This window comes from Sebastes umbrosus, chromosome 6 (assembly GCF_015220745.1).
Source record: "Sebastes umbrosus isolate fSebUmb1 chromosome 6, fSebUmb1.pri, whole genome shotgun sequence".
Classification (NCBI taxonomy): Eukaryota; Metazoa; Chordata; class Actinopteri; order Perciformes; family Sebastidae; genus Sebastes; species Sebastes umbrosus.
Window position 1 is genome coordinate 31,331,867 of NC_051274.1, and position 6,402 is coordinate 31,338,268.

General features: G+C 38.0%; 1 long non-coding RNA gene across 1 annotated transcript; it reads right to left on the reverse strand.

Annotated features, from left to right (window-relative positions):
* Positions 1 to 592: 592 nt before the first annotated feature.
* LOC119490187 lies at positions 593 to 1,077 on the reverse strand. Its single transcript, XR_005207353.1, has 2 exons — positions 817 to 1,077; positions 593 to 709 (listed from the first exon to the last, which is right to left on the reverse strand). It is a non-coding gene; the product is annotated as an uncharacterized LOC119490187 (long non-coding RNA).
* Positions 1,078 to 6,402: the final 5,325 nt, after the last annotated feature.

The following is a 6,402-nucleotide window of genomic DNA, read 5'->3' on the forward strand; positions in this document are numbered from 1 at the left end:
ACAGCGCTGGACTGGTTTACCTTCTAACCTACAGACTGAACTATAATTCACCTTCATGATTATTATTTTTATTGTTGGTGTTGCATACTTCATTTTCTAGCATTGCGTTATTTTTAGTTTTTTTACTTGACCTCTTCGACCTAGATCGTCTCTTGAGATCAACATTATCTTGAGAACTTCCTTCAAAATGACAACGTCATTCTATTGAACAATTCACCGTGAGAGGAATGAAGTAGAGCTGCAACGATTAATCAATTGAGTAGTTGTCAACTGTTAAATTAATCGCCAGATATTTTGATTTTAGTCATTTTTAATGAAAACAAAAAGTGAAAAATCTCTGATTCCAGCTTCTTAAATGTGAATATTTTCTGGTTTCTTTCCTCCTCTGTGATAGTAAACTGAACATCTTTGAGTTGTGGACAAAATAAGACATTTGAGGACATCATCTTGGGCTTTGGGAAACACTGATTGACATTTTTAACCATTTTCTGACTTTTTATAGACCAAACAGCTAATCGATTAATAGAGTAAATAATCTACTGTTATGTTCTGGGTAACAAAACGTGGACTCAAATGCAGCACACAACGAGAGTTTTAAAGGAAGAACAAAAATATTTATTATTTACAACAGGGTTCCAGGTTGAGGAGGAGCCGAGTGCAGGAGTGAGCAGGCAGGTTGGAAGCAGCCACAGCTGGCAGGTGAACAGACCTGAGCACAGAGCAAAACAAACGAGGTAAGTCCAAACAATTCCAAAAACACAAGAGCAACCGCAAAGACAAGAGCAAAAATTCTAGGAGCCTGATTTAGTGATGTACCACTGTGGGTGACGGAACGATCTGGCGATGAGTGGCAGGAAGACCGGGGTAGATATACTGCAGGTGTGTGTGATGATTGGTTGATTGCTTGACTGCTGTCAGTTGCTCCGGCAGTGCCTGCCCAGGAGGAGGGGGAGGAGGAAGGCCACACCTCCCAACACACTGACAAACTAGACAAACCAGGGGAAAACACACAAGAGACAAAAGGGCAGGGAAACAGAGGAAACAAAAGGAAACACTAGACTACAGGCAGTGATATCATGACATCTACAAATTAATCAACGTTGAAAGTAATCGTTAGTTGCAGCCTTATAGGTCACATATGCGCAAATTAACACGTCTCTCATTCACTTCCATTCTATACAAGCGAATGGGCGAAAAGACTTCCAGTTGCGAAGCAAATTTCCATCTTCGGATTCGCTTTGATTTGAACTTTGATGAACTTTCAGGTGAATATCGTGGGCGGCAGCCGGCGATGGTGACTCACGCTTCAGTAGGCAGTATATTTTTGACATCATTGAGCAAAAATTATAATAACATTTCAACATATTGTAATTCAAGTGTTCTGAGAGATAACTAGACTTCTGCTCCTCCTCATGGCTCTGTTTTCAGGCTTTAAAAAATCTTATTTTACAGCTAAACCGTGCACTACAAGATGATTCTGAAAACATTTGAGGAGAGAAATACGCATTACAGTAATAAAATATTGATTCATATTTCATCAGCGCTGCCTAGTTTGACTGTTTGGTCGGAGTTCGCGAGTGATTGACAGCCGGCTCTCATAGACAGCAGATGGACAGCAGACCTCAGATCAGCTCTTACTGCTTGTTTTCCTTCGGTCTGTGAAATCTTGCAGATGCCGTTAAAAGCACCAGAGGACACCGGAGGACACAGAAGAACATGATCTTTTTTTAATCATATTTGCTCCAATCTCGCCTACTGATGCTTTAACTTAAAGAAGAATATGCATTTTTTTTTTAAAAAGAAAAAAGCACCATTATTTTTAAAGCCTTGACTATTTTGTTTTTCACAACAATGCTTATCCAGGAAGTCAAGACCCCCCGCCTCCCCACAGCACTGTGGGTAAGCCCAAAGACAGTAAATAGGTCACATATCTGAATATCACATGACCAACCTATTAATGTGTTCACTCATTGTCACAGTAAAATATATTGTCTTAACTATTTGGTGTTTTCCTGCACTGAAAAACTTAGTGATGATTGTATTGCTCCAGTTAAGATGTGTTATTTAATTGTATTATATTATTATTTATTTAATTACTGTAGTTATAGCTGCGGTTTCAATAAAATCGCAGCACAAATGATGTGAACTCTGTGACCCCTCATGCATGCAGTACTGTAGTTCCTATCAGAGGAGGTAGAGTTGAACCTTTTGTGTGTTGTTTGCTGACACAGTTTAACATGTTAAAATAGTTCACTGGCTGACTGAAGGATGGGAAGCAGGTTTCTTTTACTGTCAGCCTGCAGCTCGAGCCAAAAAGGGTTTCTCTTCTGTACAATCACTTCCTGTTTTCACCAGAACTACTAGACCACCAAGACTCAGCGTACACGTGAAGGATTAACACCTGCAGACCAAACTGACAAACATTATGCACTGTAATGTTTGTATTTACTGCGAGATGTGTCTTCTTGCTATAAGACGCAGTCTGACGTAGATATCAAGTCAAAGAACGATATGCATCAAATAGCTGAGTAGTTGCAATGTCATGCTGTTGTTGATGTTGGGCCCCTGCATTTCCTCTTTCTACGGTACTATTGCTGTGGTTTGTGTTCCACTTCCATCAGATGGGTGTCATTGTTCACTTCTTGCTGCCAAACAGCATTTGCTACTTGTCTTATGGTTACCAGATGACACCTAGATAAATGAAGGCTGGCAGAAAAGTGCAGTTCATTGTGGTTAACTGGGAACGTCAGGGGTCGTCTGAACACTTGAACTCACAAAGCATTTGTCATTTTTTTTAATTTCTACTGGCTCATATATATATATAGGAAACAGTTCACAAAATAGTGTATTTATTTTACGAATTTACACGTTGGACCTGCATTTAACATTTCTCAGTCACAATAAAAGTATAAAAAGAGAACCGTCACGTTGCAGAGGACTCGACTTTACTAATAAGTGACACTATAGTACCTGGAAATGCTTAACCTCCATCTGACTTACAAGAATTTTGAAAGTAGAACCTCTGCTCTATTTTGGGTCACGCTTGTGTGAAGCTCACAATGGTGTCACTGACTAATTAATGAAGCTTTCTGAGTTTCATGACGATGAACACGATGTCCTTAAAGTGTGAGATTAAAGTGGCAACATGAGATCAGTGCTGCAACAAAAAATATATTTTCATTATTGATTAATCAGCTACTTTTTATTGATTAATCTAATCATTTTGTCTATATAATAAGTGACGAGGCTCATTCTAATTTGCTTGTTTTATCCGACCAACAGTCGAAATCCAGCGGAGGAATCTAACAAACTTTACTCAAGTACTGTTTTTAAAATTAGCAATACTTGTACTTTATTTGAGGCCACTTTATACTTATATTCCACTACATTTCAGAGGGAAATATTTAACTTTTTACTCCACTGCATGCATTACTCAGTTATTTTTTCAGATACTTTACATATAAAGATTTTACTTACTAAACATCTGATGAGCTTATGAAATATGAATCATTATTTTACATGTTAGTGATATAAAATAGATACAAAAAATAATTACACCTAGACCAAATACAGCAGTACATTGCAACTTACATATGAGTCAGTAATAATAATGCAAACAAGTATTATATAATATTATTACACGGCTTTGCTGAATACTTGATTCTGATTGGTTAATCACGGCGTTCTGCTGTCTGTTATTTCATTATAGCAGACCGTTGCTATGTATAACAGACCGTTGCTATGGGCACAGTTCTGATGTCAGACTCTGGCAGACCGTTTTTGTATCAAATTATTGATATCTTAAGTAGGTAGCTGTGTAGTAAACGGGATAATGTACAGCTAGCGGGTCATTGTTGTGAGAGAGACGCCTTCGGCATCACCCTGTCGGGGTTTATTTCACAACAATGACCGGCTCGCTGTACATTATCCCTTACATATAACACATCACGGGAACAATTTATTTCTTCATTGAGTACTTTTTCTGTAAAGTACATTTTTCCCATAATAGGCTAATAATAGTCCAGCATAATAGACTTCTGCTTTTGCTTAGCTGACGTGTTCAAAACCAGACTTTCACTTGTCACAGAGAGAGTTTATTTTATTCATTTATTTTTTTACATTGTGGTACTTTTACTCGCAGGATCTGAATACTTCCTCCTCTGCTGTCCAAAACCCAAAGATATAAATTATCATATAAAGACATAGGCCATATAGGCGGTCGCCTAGGGTGTCATATTCTGGCGCTGGTCGCCCTCTAAAAGAAAGTTTAATTAAAGAAAATTATAATAATTAAAATGCAGGTGGGTGCCCTTCCTCATTTTCTGCAAAGGTAACAAATAAACAAAAAAAAAAAATGAAATAAATACACCTCACTTTTTCCATCTTCCTGGCCGCACTTATTTGTTACAGCATCTAAACTGATTGGATCACCAAAGATCACCACAGTTACAGGACATTTACACCACTCGCTGCAGGAAGAAAGCACTTTGTGTCATGCAGGACGCAAGTCATCCAGCATATAGTCTTTTCTCTTATCTCCCTTCAGGGAAGCGCCTACAGAGCAATAGAGCTCGGACCTCTCGCCTCGGAGACAGTTTTTACCCTCAGGCGGTCGGACTACTGAACAGTAGTGCTAAATGAATGCAGAGCTGTGGATTGTTTTTTATGGATGTTTTTTTATGGTTTTTATGTTGTTTTTTTTATAATTTTTATTATCAGGTATTGTCTTATTTATTGTAGTATTTATCTAGTGTACTATTTATAGATTTTAAGGGCTGAGAGAGAGCCACGGTAAAATACATTTCATTGCATTTCATTGTACTTTTGAATGAGTATGACAAATAAACTTGAAACTTAATAAAAGTGTAAATTGTAGTGAAACTGACTAAGCCAACAATATCAGGGACCAAATGTTTATTTAAATTATAATAAATACATTTATTTATGAAAATAAACATTTTCTTTGTTGTCTTAAAACCATTGTGAATGTCATTTGTGTTACGGTTTATGGTTAGGGTTCTAGGGGGTTGAAACCTAACCAAAGGGGGGATCTTGCCTATAGGGCACCAAAATTGCCAGAGCCGGCCCTGTATAAAGAGCATTATGACTCATTATGATGAGTCTTTTGATTGCTTTCTTGAACTATGTGAGTAAAAGATGAATAAATAAAAATTGGATTAAAATAATATATTTTTTATTTGTCATTATTTTTTTTATTTTATTTTATGTTTCTTTTCTGTATGTGGGATTGGTATGTTCGTCTGTCTGTAGAAAATAAAAATAAAAATAAAAATAAAAATAAAAATAAAAAAATGTTAAAGCAGCTCATCCTCACACTTGAGAAGCTGCAACTGACTTTAAAAATGACTGAAATGACAATTATCAAAATAGTTGCCAATTTATTTTCTGTCATTTAATTGAGTAATTGTTTCAGAGAAAAAAAGAAACACACACACTAGCAGTAGAGGAGGGCGGGAGTTAACAGAGAGAGAGAAACATGCACTTTCACTTGGCGCATACTGAAAGTTTTGTCGGACGCCTGTATAAAGAGCAACTACTATAATGAGTCTTTTGCTTGCTTTGTTGAACTATGTGTGGAAAAGATGAATAATAAAAAATTGGATTAAGATAATAAAAAAAATGTTTTATTATTTATTTGTCATTATTTGTATTTTATTTTATTTTATGCTTCATTTCTGTATGTGGGATTAGTATGTTCGTGAGTCTGTCTGTAGAAAATTAAAAAAATAAATAAATAAAAATAATAATAAAATGTTAAAGGGACTATTTGTAACTTTCAGAAATGCTTGTTAACAGCTTCACCTGTGGCCATTAAGTCAACGAAAGTCAGTGTCGGGCTCGCGCTTGCTCGCTCTAAATAGACATGAACGAGCGTCGGTCAACACAGTGAGGCGACACACGTCAGCTAAAACCACAATATCACTCTATATTTCAGCTGCTTGACAGTAATGTTAGCTGATCAGACGAAGGTCTCTCCATGAATCAATGCTGATCCTAGTGTTGGCTTTTCCTGCTTAAGCAAAAGCGGGTCGGTGCTGGGGCTGAAGCTGGAAGAGAAACATTATCGTCTCCGACTGCGCCCTTAGGGAGACACCGGCACCCGGTCGGAGATGATAACGTTTCTCGCTGCGGAGCCCCGTCACTTCACAAGACACGGGAAACCTCTGTTGGTCTGGAGGAGCTGCAGCAGTTATTTCTGCACAAACGTCCACTGTACATTCACTAGATATTCTCAGAGCTGTGTGCCCGCATGCACATGAGGTGGAGCGAGACAGCGAGAATGCGCACGCTGTGTGAGTGAAGGCAAGCAGGCAGAGGAGCAGAGGCTCCGGCCACATGCGAGCACGCATAAGCGAGTGCGCTAGGATCCCAACCCGGTAG